The following is a 15,740-nucleotide window of genomic DNA, read 5'->3' on the forward strand; positions in this document are numbered from 1 at the left end:
TGTGATGGGAACAACCCAGGGTATGACTCTGTGTCATCTAGTCAAAAATCAAATCAAATTTTATTTGTCACATACACATGGTTAGCAGATGTTAATGCGAGTGTAGCGAAATGCTTGTGCTTCTAGTTCCGACAATGCAGTAATAACCAACAAGTAATCTAACTAACAATTCCAAAACTACTGTCTTATACACAGTGTAAGGGGATAAAGAATATGTACATAAGGATATATGAATGAGTGATGGTACAGAGCAGCATAGGCAAGATACAGTAGATGGTATCGAGTACAGTATATACATATGAGATGAGTATGTAAACAAAGTGGCATAGTTAAAGTGGCTAGTGATACATGTATTACATAAGGATGCAGTAGATGATATAGAGTACAGTATATACGTATGCATATGAGATGAATAATGTAGGGTAAGTAACATTATATAAGGTAGCATTGTTTAAAGTGGCTAGTGATATATTTACATCATTTCCCATCAATTCCCATTATTAAAGTGGCTGGAGTTGAGTCAGTGTGTTGGCAGCAGCCACTCAATGTTAGTGGTGGCTGTTTAACAGTCTGATGGCCTTGAGATAGAAGCTGTTTTTCAGTCTCTCGGTCCCAGCTTTGATGCACCTGTACTGACCTCGCCTTCTGGATGATAGCGGGGTGAACAGGCAGTGGCTCGGGTGGTTGTTGTCCTTGATGATCTTTATGGCCTTCCTGTAACATCGGGTGGTGTAGGTGTCCTGGAGGGCAGGTAGTTTGTCCCCGGTGATGCGTTGTGCAGACCTCACTACCCTCTGGAGAGCCTTACGGTTGTGGGCGGAGCAGTTGCCGTACCAGGCGGTGATGCAGCCCGCCAGGATGCTCTCGATTGTGCATCTGTAGAAGTTTGTGAGTGCTTTTGGTGACAAGCCGAATTTCTTCGGCCTCCTGAGGTTGAAGAGGCGCTGCTGCGCCTTCTTCACGATGCTGTCTGTGTGAGTGGACCAATTCAGTTTGTCTGTGATGTGTATGCCGAGGAACTTAAAACTTACTACCCTCTCCACTACTGTTCCATCGATGTGGATAGGGGGTGTTCCCTCTGCTGTTTCCTGAAGTCCACAATCATCTCCTTAGTTTTGTTGACGTTGAGTGTGAGGTTATTTTCCTGACACCACACTCCGAGGGCCCTCACCTCCTCCCTGTAGGCCGTCTCGTCATTGTTGGTAATCAAGCCTACCACTGTTGTGTCGTCCGCAAACTTGATGATTGAGTTGGAGGCGTGCGTGGCCACGCAGTCGTGGGAGTACAGGAGAGGGCTCAGAACGCACCCTTGTGGGGCCCCAGTGTTGAGGATCAGCGGGGTGGAGATGTTGTTGCCTACCCTCACCACCTGGGGGCGGCCCGACAGGAAGTCCAGTACCCAGTTGCACAGGGCGGGGTCGAGACCCAGGGTCTCGAGCTTGATGACGAGCTTGGAGGGTACTATGGTGTTGAATGCCGAGCTGTAGTCGATGAACAGCATTCTCACATAGGTATTCCTCTTGTCCAGATGGGTTAGGGCAGTGTGCAGTGTGGTTGAGATTGCATCGTCTGTGGACCTATTTGGGCGGTAAGCAAATTGGAGTGGGTCTAGGGTGTCAGGTAGGGTGGAGGTGATATGGTCCTTGACTAGTCTCTCAAAGCACTTCATGATGATGGAAGTGAGTGCTACGGGGCGGTAGTCGTTTAGCTCAGTTACCTTAGCTTTCTTGGGAACAGGAACAATGGTGGCCCTCTTGAAGCATGTGGGAACAGCAGACTGGTATAGGGATTGATTGAATATGTCCGTAAACACACCGGCCAGCTGGTCTGCGCATGCTCTGAGGGCGCGGATGGGGATGCCGTCTGGGCCTGCAGCCTTGCGAGGGTTAACACGTTTAAATGTCTTACTCACCTCGGCTGCAGTGAAGGAGAGTCCGCATGTTTTCGTTGCAGGCCGTGTCAGTGGCACTGTATTGTCCTCAAAGCGGGCAAAAAAGTTATTTAGTCTGCCTGGGAGCAAGACATCCTGGTCCGTGACTGGGCTGGTTTTCTTCTTGTAGTCCGTGATTGACTGTAGACCCTGCCACATGCCTCTTGTGTCTGAGCCGTTGAATTGAGATTCTACTTTGTCTCTGTACTGACGCTTAGCTTGTTTGATAGTTTTGCGGAGGGAATAGCTGCACTGTTTGTATTCAGTCATGTTACCAGACACCTTGCCCTGATTAAAAGCAGTGGTTCGCGCTTTCAGTTTCACGCGAATGCTGCCATCAATCCACGGTTTCTGGTTAGGGAATGTTTTAATCCTTGCTATGGGAACGACATCTTCAACGCACGTTCTAATGAACTCGCACACCGAATCAGCGTATTCGTCAATGTTGTTATCTGACGCAATACGAAACATCTCCCAGTCCACGTGATGGAAGCAGTCTTGGAGTGTGGAGTCAGCTTGGTCGGACCAGCGTTGGACAGACCTCAGCGTGGGAGCCTCTTGTTTTAGTTTCTGTCTGTAGGCAGGGATCAACAAAATGGAGTCGTGGTCAGCTTTTCCGAAAGGAGGGCGGGGCAGGGCCTTATATGCGTCGCGGAAGTTAGAGTAACAATGATCCAAGGTTTTTCCACCCCTGGTTGCGCAATCGATATGCTGATAAAATTTAGGGAGTCTTGTTTTCAGATTAGCCTTGTTAAAATCCCCAGCTACAATGAATGCAGCCTCCGGATAAATGGATTCCAGTTTGCAAAGAGTCAAATAAAGTTTGTTCAGAGCCATCGATGTGTCTGCTTGGGGGGGGATATATACGGCTGTGATTATAATCAAAGAGAATTCTCTTGGTAGATAATGTTGTCGACATTTGATTGTGAGGAATTCTAAATCAGGTGAACAGAAGGATTTGGGTTCCTGTATGTTTCTTTCATCACACCATGTCTCGTTAGCCATAAGTCAATACAACAAACCACTGCTTATTGTGATGGGGACAACCCAGGGTATGACACCCTGTCATCTAGTCATTGTACGTCCTAACATAGTGATTATAAACGGTGACACTGTTTTTAATGACGGGACTTTTATGATTATTGATGCACATTTGGACTCGGGTGTGTTTGTTTGTTTTGCTTGTATGACATCAACGCGGTATTGATTTGATAACTCTGAACGTCTCATCTTTTAAGTCCTCGAGTTTAGAGCGTTTTAACCTCAAGTCCTGGAACAAAATTGGCAAAAAACGTTGCCCAATTAGTGGGATGGACGGGGCAATCTGGGCCACGTTCAGTAGACTACTGGGAATGTTACCGGGGCCACGTTCAGTAGGCTACTGGGAATGTTACCGGGGCCGCGTTCAGTAGACTACTGGGGATGTTACCGGGGCCACGTTCAGTAGACTACTGGGGATGTTACCGGGGCCACGTTCAGTAGACTACTGGGAATGTTACCGGGGCCACGTTCAGTAGACTACTGGGAATGTTACCAGGGCCACGTTCAGTAGACTACTGGGAATGTTACCGGGGCCACGTTCAGTAGACTACTGGGAATGTTACCGGGGCCACGTTCAGTAGGCTACTGGGAATGTTACCGGGGCCACGTTCAGTAGACTACTGGGGATGTTACCGGGGCCACGTTCAGTAGTTCAGTAGACTACTGGGAATGTTACCGGGGCCACGTTCAGTAGGCTACTGGGAATGTTACCGGGGCCACGTTCAGTAGACTACTGGGGATGTTACGGGGCCACGTTCAGTAGACTACTGGGAATGTTACCGGGGCCACGTTCAGTAGGCTACTACCGGGGCCACGTTCAGTAGACTACTGGGATGTTACCACGTTCAGGGCGCCACGTTCAGTAGGCTACTGGGGATGTTACCAGGGCCACGTTCAGTAGGTTCCTACTGGGGATGTTACCGGGGCCACGTTCAGTAGGCTACTGGGGATGTTACCGGGGCCACGTTCAGTAGGCTACTGGGGATGTTACCGGGGCCACGTTCAGTAGGCTACTGGGGATGTTACCGGGGCCACGTTCAGTAGGCTACTGGGGATGTTACCAGGGCCACGTTCAGTAGGCCACTGGGGATGTTACCAGGGCCACGTTCAGTAGGCTACTGGGGATGTTACCGGGGCTACGTTCAGTAGACTACTGGGGATGTTACCGGGGCCACGTTCAGTAGGCCAACCTGTTTTGCTACCTGACAACTTTACGGTTTTCACTTTTTAATTACCGTTCATATATTTATTAATTTTTTTCCTCAACTTTTTCACTCCGGACGCTTTATCTGGACACGATACGTCAGGACCTCCAATAGCCGAAGCTAAGTAGTAACATTAACATGATGCCTTCTAATTGCAGTCGCTGTACTCGCCTTACGGCGAGGATAGCTGTGCTACAAGCCCAGCTTCAGACGCAATCGTTAGGCAAGGGTAATTTCAGTGTAGGAAAGGATGAAACAGCGTCTGTGCCACCAGTAAGTACAGATAGTAGTATAAATCCCCTGACACAGTCCCCGCAGCCGGACAACTTTCTCACGGTTTCTGGAAGGAAATGCTGTAGGAACGCTCAACCGGTGTCGCTCATTCAGCCGACAGAAACTTTCAACCGGTTTTCCCCATTAAGCAGCGGGTCGGAGTCAGAGGCCGATTCTTCTCTGGTCTCTACTCCTCCCGTTACGGGGTCTGAGACGCCAAAGCTTCCCACCATTAGCTCTGACAAATTGAAAACTCTAGTCATTGGCGACTCCATTACCCGCAGTATTAGACTTAAAGCGAATCATCCAGCGATCATACACTGTTTACCCGGGGGCAGGGCTACCGACGTTAAGGCTAATCTGAAGATGGTGCTGGCTAAAGCTAAAACTGGCGAGTGTAGAGAGTATAGAGATATTGTTATCCACGTCGGCACCAACGATGTTAGGATGAAACAGTCAGAGATCACAACATAGCTTCTGCATGCATATCAGGTAGAAAGATGTGTCGGCATCGAGTAATTGTCTCGGGCCCCCTCCCAGTTAGGGGGAGTGATGAGCTCTACAGCAGAGTCTCACAACTCAATCGCTGGTTGAAAACTGTTTTCTGCCCCTCCCAAAAGATAGAATTTGTAGATAATTGGCCCTCTTTCTGGGACTCACCCACAAACAGGACCAAGCCTGACCTGCTGAGGAGTGATGGACTCCATCCTAGCTGGAGGGGTGCTCTCATCTTATCTACCAACATAGACAGGGCTCTAACTCCTCTAGCTCCACAATGAAATAGGGTGCAGGCCAGGCAGTAGGCTGTTAGCCAGCCTGCCAGCATAGTGGAGTCTGCCACTAGCACAGTCAGTGTAGTCAGCTCAGCTATCACCATTGAGACCGTGTCTGTGCCTCGACCTAGGTTGGGCAAAACTAAACATGGCGGTGTTCGCCTTAGCAATCTCACTAGGATAAAGACCACCTCCATTCCTGTCATTACTGAAAGAGATCATGATACCTCACATCTCAAAATAGGGCTACTTAATGTTAGATCCCTTACTTCAAAGGCAATTATAGTCAATGAACTAATCACTGATCATAATCTTGATGTGATTGGCCTGACTGAAACATGGCTTAAGCCTGATGAATTTACTGTTTTAAATGAGGCCTCACCTCCTGGCTACACTAGTGACCATATCCCCGTGCATCCCGCAAAGGCGGAGGGGTTGCTAACATTTACGATAGCAAATTTCAATTTACAAAAAAAAAAAAAAATGACGTTTTCGTCTTTTGAGCTTCTAGTCATGAAATCTATGCAGCCTACTCAATCACTTTTTATAGCTACTGTTTACAGGCCTCCTGGGCCATATACAGCGTTTCTCACTGAGTTCCCTGAATTCCTATCGGACCTTGTAGTCATAGCAGATAATATTCTAATCTTTGGTGACTTTAATATTCACATGGAAAAGTCCACAGACCCACTCCAAAAGGCTTTCGGAGCCATCATCGACTCAGTGGGTTTTGTCCAACATGTCTCTGGACCCACTCACTGTCACAGTCATACGCTGGACCTAGTTTTGTCCCATGGAATAAATGTGGTGGATCTTAATGTTTTTCCTCATAATCCTGGACTATCGGACCACCATTTTATTACGTTTGCAATTGCAACAAAATAATCTGCTCAGACCCCAACCAAGGAACATCAAAAGTCGTGCTATAAATTCACAGACAACACAAAGATTCCTTGATGCCCTTCCAGACTCCCTCTGTCAACCCAAGGACGTCAGAGGACAAAAATCAGTTAACCACCTAACTGAGGATCTCAATTTAACCTTGCGCAATACCCTAGATGCAGTTGCACCCCTAAAAACTAAAAAAAATTCTCATAAGAAACTAGCTCCCTGGTACACAGAAAATACCCGAGCTCTGAAGCAAGCTTCCAGAAAATTGGAACGGAAATGGCGCCACACCAAACTGGAAGTCTTCCGACTAGCTCCGACTAGCTTGGAAAGACAGTACCGTGCAGTACCGAAGAGCCCTTACTGCTGCTCGATCATCCTATTTTTCTAACTTAATTGAGGAAAATAAGAACAATCCGAAATTCCTTTTTGATACTGTTGCAAAGCTAACTAAAAAGCAGCATTCCCCAAGAGAGGATGGCTTTCACTTTAGCAGTGATAAATTCATGAACTTCTTTGAGGAAAAGATTATGATTATTAGAAAGCAAATTACGGACTCCTCTTTAAACCTGGGTATTCCTCCAAACCTCAGTTGTCCTGAGTCTGCACAACTCTGCCAGGACCTAGGATCAAGAGAGACGCTCAAGTGTTTTAGTACTATATCTCTTGACACAATGATGAAAATAATCATGGCCTCTAAACCTTCAAGCTGCATACTGGACCCTATTCCAACTAAACTACTGAAAGAGCTGCTTCCTGTACTTGGCCCTCCTATGTTGAACATAATAAACGGCTCTCTATCCACTGGATGTGTACCAAACTCACTAAAAGTGGCAGTAATAAAGCCTCTCTTGAAAAAGCCAAACCTTGACCCAGAAAATATAAAAAACTATCGGCCTATATCGAATCTTCCATTCCTCTCAAAAATTTTAGAGAAGGCTGTTGCTCAGCAACTCACTGCCTTCCTGAAGACAAACAATGTATACGAAATGCTTCAGTCTGGTTTTAGACCCCATCATAGCACTGAGACGGCACTTGTGAAGGTGGTAAGTGACATTTTAATGGCATCGGACCGAGGCTCTGCATCTGTCCTCGTGCTCCTAGACCTTAGTGCCGCTTTTGATACCATCGATCGCCACATTCTTTTGGAGAGATTGTTCTGGCCTGGTTTAGATCTTATCTGTCGGAAAGATATCAGTTTGTCTCTGTGAATGGTTTGTCCTCTGACAAATCAACTGTAAATTTCGGTGTTCCTCAAGGTTCCGTTTTAGGACCACTATTGTTTTCACTATATATTTTACCTCTTGGGGATGTTATTCGAAAACATAATGTAAACTTTCACTGCTATGCGGATGACACACAGCTGTACATTTCAATGAAACATGGTGAAGCCCCAAAATTGCCCTCGCTAGAAGCATGTGTTTCAGACATAAGGAAGTGGATGGCTGCAAACTTTCTACTATTAAACTCGGACAAAACAGAGATGCTTGTTCTAGGTCCCAAGAAACAAAGAGATCTTCTGTTGAATCTGACAATTAATCTTAATGGTTGTACAGTCGTCTCAAATAAAACTGTGAAGGACCTCGGCGTTACTCTGGACCCTGATCTCTCTTTTGAAGAACTTATCAAGACCATTTCAAGGACATCTTTTTTCCATCTACGTAACATTGCAAAAATCAGAAACTTTCTGTCCAAAAATGATGCAGAAAAATTAATCCATGCTTTTGTCACTTCTAGGTTAGACTACTGCAATGCTCTATTTTCCGGCTACCCGGATAAAGCACTAAATAAACTTCAGTTAGTGCTAAATACGGCTGCTAGAATCCTGACTAGAACCAAAAAATTTGATCATATTACTCCAGTGCTAGCCTCTCTACACTGGCTTCCTGTCAAAGCAAGGGCTGATTTCAAGGTTTTACTGCTAACCTACAAAGCATTACATGGGCTTGCTCCTACCTATCTCTCTGATTTGGTCCTGCCGTACATACCTACACGTACGCTACGGTCACAAGACGCAGGCCTCCTAATTGTCCCTAGAATTTTTAAGCAAACAGCTGGAGGCAGGGCTTTCTCCTATGGAGCTCCATTTTTATGGAACGGTCTGCCTACCCATGTCAGAGACGCAAACTCGGTCTCAACCTTTAAGTCTTTACTGAAGACTCATCTCTTCAGTGGGTCATATGATTGAGTGTAGTCTGGCCCAGGAGTGGGAAGGTGAACGGAAAGGCTCTGGAGCAACGAACCGCCCTTGCTGTCTCTGCCTGGCCGGTTCCCCTCTTTCCACTGGGATTCTCTGCCTCTAACCCTATTACAGGGGCTGGGTCACTGGCTTACTGGGGCTCTCTCATGCCGTCCCTGGAGGGGGTGCGTCACCTGAGTGGGTTGATTCACTGTTGTGGTCATCCTGTCTGGGTTGGCGCCCCCTTGGGTTGTGCCGTGGCGGAGATCTTTGTGGGCTATACTCAGCCTTGTCTCAGGATGGTAGGTTGGTGGTTGAAGATATCCCTCTAGTGGTGTGGGGGCTGTGCTTTGGCAAAGTGGGTGGGGTTATATCCTTCCTGTTTGGCCCTGTCCGGGGTGTCCTCGGATGGAGCCACAGTGTCTCCTGACCCCTCCTGTCTCAGCCTCCAGTATTTATGCTGCAGTAGTTTATGTGTCGGGGGCTGGGGTCAGTTTGTTATATCTGGAGTACTTCTCCTGTCCTATTCGGTGTCCTGTGTGAATCTAAGTGTGCGTTCTCTAATTCTCTCCTTCTCTCTTTCTTTCTCTCTCTCGGAGGACCTGAGCCCTAGGACCATGCCCCAGGACTACCTGACATGATGATACCTTGCTGTCCCCAGTCCACCTGGCCATGCTGCTGCTCCAGTTTCAACTTCCACCTGACTGTGCTGCTGCTCCAGTTTCAACTGTTCTGCCTTATTATTATTCAACCATGCTGGTCATTTATGAACATTTGAACATCTTGGCCATGTTCTGTTATAATCTCCACCCGGCACAGCCAGAAGAGGACTGGCCACCCCACATAGCCTGGTTCCTCTCTAGGTTTCTTCCTAGGTTTTGGCCTTTCTAGGGAGTTTTTCCTAGCCACCGTGCTTCTACACCTGCATTGCTTGCTGTTTGGGGTTTTAGGCTGGGTTTCTGTACAGCACTTTGAGATATCAGCTGATGTACGAAGGGCTATATAAATAAATTTGATTTGATTTGATTTGGCTACTGGGAATGTTACCGGGGCCACGTTCAGTAGGCTACTGGGGATGTTACCAGGGCCACATTCAGTAGGCTACTGGGAATGTTACCGGGGCCACGTTCAGCGGATGTTTTATTATCCTATGAAGATATACGTCAGGTTGTCTTGGTAACAGCTACTGTCAAACCGTCATTTGAGTTTCTTAAGAAAGTGTGTGTGTGTGTTGCAGTCCCACTCGTTAATACCACCGCAGTCTTTCTCAGTAATCTAGACTACAGATTGGGTAAGACTACTATTCCAATGTATTAAAATAGTGAAGTGAAATCAGAAGCAGCCCAGAAAGTGACGTATTTCCAGAACCCTCCCTGAGGACAACAGACCGCAAGTAAAACCACGGCAAGGCTGTTATCATCACATCGAACGACAGAAAACAACATCCAACGCCGTCCTATTTAAATGGTGGATTGTATGGAGGACAAAAACATGTGGAACTCAATCAACAAGATCGACATCACTGTGCTACTGCACACAACACAATGATATGGTCATTCAGTTAGTAGACAACACAATGATATGGTCATTCAGTTAGTAGACAACACAATGATATGGCCATTCAGTTAGTAGACAACACAATGATATGGCCATTCAGTTAGTAGACAACACAATGATATGGCCATTCAGTTAGTAGACAACACAATGATATGGTCAAGTTGATATGACCATTCAGTTAGTAGACAACACAATGATATGGCCATTCAGTTAGTAGACAACACAATGATATGGCCATTCAGTTAGTAGACAACACAATGATATGGCCATTCAGTTAGTAGACAACACAATGATATGGCCATTCAGTTAGTAGACAACACAATGATATGGCCATTCAGTTAGTAGACAACACAATGATATGGTCATTCAGTTAGTAGACAACACAATGATATGGTCATTCAGTTAGTAGACAACACAATGATATGGCCATTCAGTTAGTAGACAACACAATGATATGGTCATTCAGTTCGTAGACAACACAATGATATGGCCATTCAGTTAGTAGACAACACAATGATATGGTCATTCAGTTAGTAGACAACACAATGATATGGCCATTCAGTTAGTAGACAACATAATGATATGGCCATTCAGTTAGTAGATATAATGATATGGCCATTCAGTTAGTAGATATAATGATATGGCCATTCAGTTAGTAGACATAATGATATGGCCATTCAGTTAGTAGACAATGATATGGTCATTCAGTTAGTAGACAATGGTATGGTCATTCAGTTAGTAGACATCATAATGATATGGTCATTCAGTTAGTAGACAACACAATGATATGGTCATTCAGTTAGTAGACATCATAATGATATGGTCATTCAGTTTAGATTCAGTTAGATAATGATATGGCCATTCAGTTAGTAGACATAATGATATGGTCATTCAGTTAGTAGACATAATGATATGGCCATTCAGTTAGTATGATATGGTCATTCAGTTAGTAGACATAATGATATGATCATTCAGTTAGTAGACATAATGATAGACATCATAATGATATGGTCATTCAGTTAGTAGACAACACAATGATATGGCCATTCAGTTAGTAGACATAATGATAATCATTCAGTTACAATGATATGGCCATTCAGTTAGTAGACATTCATCATAATGATATGGCCATTCAGTTAGTAGACAACACAATGATATGGCCATTCAGTTAGTAGACAACACAATGATATGGCCATTCAGTTAGTAGACAACATGATATGGATTATGGCCATTCAGTTAGTAGACAACACAATGATATGGCCATTCAGTTAGTAGACATCATAATGATATGGCCATTCATTCAGTTAGTAGACATAATGATACATTCAATGACATAATGGTCATTCAGTTCGTAGACAACACAATGATATGGCCATTCAGTTAGTAGATATAATGATATGGCCATTCAGTTAGTAGATATAATGATATGGCCATTCAGTTAGTAGACAACACAATGATATGGCCATTCAGTTAGTAGACATAATGATATGGTCATTCAGTTAGTAGACATAATGATATGGCCATTCAGTTAGTAGACATAATGATATGATCATTCAGTTAGTAGACATCATAATGATATGGCCATTCAGTTAGTAGACATAATGATATGGTCATTCAGTTAGTAGACATAATGATATGGTCATTCAGTTAGTAGACATCATAATGATATGGTCATTCAGTTAGTAGACAACACAATGATATGGCCATTCAGTTATGATAGTCATTCAGTTAGTAGACATAATGATATGGTCATTCAGTTATGGCCATTCAGACATCATAATGATATGGCCATTCAGTTAGTAGACATAATGATATGGCCATTCAGTTAGTAGACATAATGATATGATCATTCAGTTAGTAGACATCATAATGATATATCATTCAATGATATGGCCATTCAGTTAGTAGACATAATGATATGGCCATTCAGTTAGTAGACAATGGTCATTCAATGATATGGCCATTCAGTTAGTAGACAACACAATGATATGGCCATTCATTAGACAACACAATGATATGGCCATTCAGTTAGTAGACAACACAATGATATGGCCATTCAGTTAATGTAGATTCATGGCCACACATAATGATATGGCCATTCAGTTAGTAGACAACACAATGATATCATGGACATCATAATGATATGGTCATTCAGTTAGTAGACAACACAATGATATGGTCATTCAGTTAGTAGACAACATTCAATGATATGGTCATTCAGTTAGTAGACATCATAATGATATGGCCATTCAGTTAGTAGACATAATGATATGGTCATTCAGTTAGTAGACATAATGATATGGTCATTCAGTTAGTAGACACATAATGATATGGTCATTCAGTTAGTAGACACATAATGATATGGTCATTCACATAATGATATGGCCATTCAGTTATGGTCATTCAGACAGACATAATGATATGGCCATTCAGTTAGTAGATACATTCATAATGACATATATGGTCATTCATTCATAATGATATGGTCATTCAGTTAGTAGACATAATGATATGGCCATTCAGTTAGTAGACATAATGATATGATCATTCAGTTAGTAGACATAATGATATGGTCATTCAGTTAGTAGACATAATGATATGATCATTCAGTTAGTAGACATCATAATGATATGGCCATTCAGTTATTAGACATAATGATATGGTCATTCAGTTAGTAGACATCATAATGATATGGTCATTCAGTTAGTAGACAACACAATGATATGGCCATTCAGTTAGTAGACATAATGATATGGCCATTCAGTTAGTAGACATCATAATGATATGATCATTCAGTTAGTAGACATAATGATATGGTCATTCAGTTAGTAGACATAATGATATGGCCATTCAGTTAGTAGACACAATGATATGGTCATTCAGTTAGTAGACATCATAATGATATGGTCATTCAGTTAGCAGACATAATGATATGGTCATTCAGTTAGTAGACATAATGATATGGTCATTCAGTTTAGACATAGACATCATAATGATATGGTCATTCAGTTAGTAGACATAATGATATGGTCATTCAGTTAGTAGACATAATGATATGGTCATTCAGTTAGTAGACATAATGATATGGTCATTCAGTTCAGTTGGTAGACATAATGATATGGTCATTCAGTTAGTAGACATAATGATATGGTCATTCAGTTAGTAGACATAATGATATGGTCATTCAGTATAGTCAGTTAGTAGACATCATAATGATATGGTCAGACATAGACATAATGATATGTTCATTCAGTTAGTAGACATAATGATATGGTCATTCAGTTAGTAGACATCATAATGATATGGTCATTCAGTTAGTAGACATAATGATATGGTCATTCAGTTAGTAGACATAATGATATGATCATTCAGTTAGTAGACATAATGATATGATCATTCAGTTAGTAGACATCATAATGATATGATCATTCAGTTAGTAGACATCATAATGATATGGTCATTCAGTTAATAGACGTAATGATATGATCATTCAGTTAGTAGACATCATAATGATATGATCATTCAGTTAGTAGACATCATAATGATATGATCACTCAGTTAGTAGACATAATGATATGATCATTCAGTTAGTAGACATAATGATATGGTCATTCAGTTAGTAGACATAATGATATGGTCATTCAGTTAGTAGACATCATAATGATATGGTCATTCAGTTAGTAGACATAATGATATGATCATTCAGTTAGTAGACATCATAATGATATGGTCATTCAGTTAGTAGACATAATGATATGGTCATTCAGTTAGTAGACATAATGATATGGTCATTCAGTTAGTAGACATAATGATATGGTCATTCAGTTAGCAGACATAATGATATGGTCATTCAGTTAGCAGACATAATGATATGGTCATTCAGTTAGCAGACATAATGATATGGTCATTCAGTTAGCAGACATAATGATATGGCCATTCAGTTAGCAGACATAATGATATGGCCATTCAGTTAGCAGACATAATGATATGATCATTCAGTTAGCAGACATAATGATATGGTCATTCAGTTAGCAGACATAATGATATGGTCATTCAGTTAGCAGACATAATGATATGGTCATTCAGTTAGCAGACATAATGATATCCATTCAGTTAGAGACATCAATGATATGGTCATTCAGTTACAGAAGTAATGATATGTCATTCAGTTACCAGCAGCATTCAGTTCAGATATGGTCATTCAGTTGATATGGTCATTCAGTTAGTAGACATAATGATATGGTCATTCAGTTAGTCATTCAGTTAGTAGACATAATGATATGGTCATTCAGTTAGTCAAACATAATGATATGGTCATTCAGTTAGTCAGACATAATGATATGACCATTCAGTGGTAGACATAATGATATGGCCATTCAGTTAGTAGAATAATGATATGGTCATTCAGTTGTACATAATGATATGGTCATTCAAAAGACATAATGATATGGCCATTCAGTTAGTAGACATAATGATATAGACATCATAATGATATGGTCATTCAGTTGATAATGACATTCATTCAGGAAGAGATGGCAGTTAGTAGAATGATATGGCCATTCATTCAGTAATGATATGGTCATTCAGTAGACATAATGATATTCATTCAAGTAGACATAATGATATGGTCATTCAGTTAGTTAATGATCTCACAGTTGTGATGATATGGTCATTCAGTTAGTTAATGATATGGTCATTCAGGTAGACATAATGATATGGTCATTCAGTTAGAGACATGAAATGATCATGGTCATTCAGTTAGAGACATGATATGGTCACCAAATGACTGTATGGTCACAGGAGTCATGGTTTCTACTGTGTCATGAGGAGTCATTCAGTTCATAAGATATGGTCAGGTTGGATATGGTCATTCATGAATGGTCATTCAGTACGTATCCAGTAATCAGTCATCTCTCTACAGGAAGTCAGAGCAGCTCTTGAAATAAACTGGCTCTCTTTGACGGTGTTTAGTTTGGATTTGAGTCAACATCTGCGGTTTGGTATTTCAGTCGATATAATTGAAAGACCAGAGTGGTTGTGTGTGGGGGGAGGGGGGGGGGCAGTACTGGAAAAATGACCCGATTTGTTGTACTTGAGTAAAAGTAAAGATACCTTTTATTAGAAAATGACTTGGATTGATGTGCACACCCAGGAAGAGAGCAGTGAAATCTGATCACAGTTGTCAGTGAGAAACACATTTCATTACCAAATGACTGTAACCGAGCCTGTTTCTACTGTGTCATGAGGAGAGGTTCAAGGCAGGTTGGATTGATGTGCACACCCAGGAAGAGAGCAGTGAAATCTGATCACAGTTGTCAGCTAGAAACACATTTCATTACCATTTGTAGACGCAACCGAATCTCCATCGGATAGCGATCGGATCGGATCGGATGTCGATAAACACATGTTAATGCAAAGGTGTAAACGTGGCGAGAGAGAGACCAGCAAGGTGGGGAAAAAACTACCCAATCATAGATGAGTAAATGTAGAGATATGTTAATATGAAATGACTCAAAGTGAAAGTGAAAGTCACCCCAGCAAAATATTACTTGAGTAAAAGTTTTTAAAAAGGGATTTGGTTTTAAGTATTACTTAAAGTATCAAAAGTAAAATATAATTACAAAAATATACTTAAGTATCAGAAGTAAAAGTATAAATCATTTAAAATTCCTTATATTAAGCAAACCAGATGGCACGATTGTAAAAAAAAAAAAAAATGCATATAGCCAAGGGCACATTCCAACACTCAGACATCATTTACAAACAAAGCATTTGTGTTTAGTGAGTCTGCCAGATCAGAGGCAGTAGGGATGACCAGGGATGTTCTCTGTTCAGTGAGTCCTCCAGATCAGAGGCAGTAGGGATGACCAGGGATGTTCTCTGTTTAGTGAGTC

The sequence above is a fragment of the Oncorhynchus tshawytscha genome, unplaced genomic scaffold, assembly GCF_018296145.1.
Source record: "Oncorhynchus tshawytscha isolate Ot180627B unplaced genomic scaffold, Otsh_v2.0 Un_contig_2949_pilon_pilon, whole genome shotgun sequence".
In the NCBI taxonomy this organism is placed as follows: domain Eukaryota; kingdom Metazoa; phylum Chordata; class Actinopteri; order Salmoniformes; family Salmonidae; genus Oncorhynchus; species Oncorhynchus tshawytscha.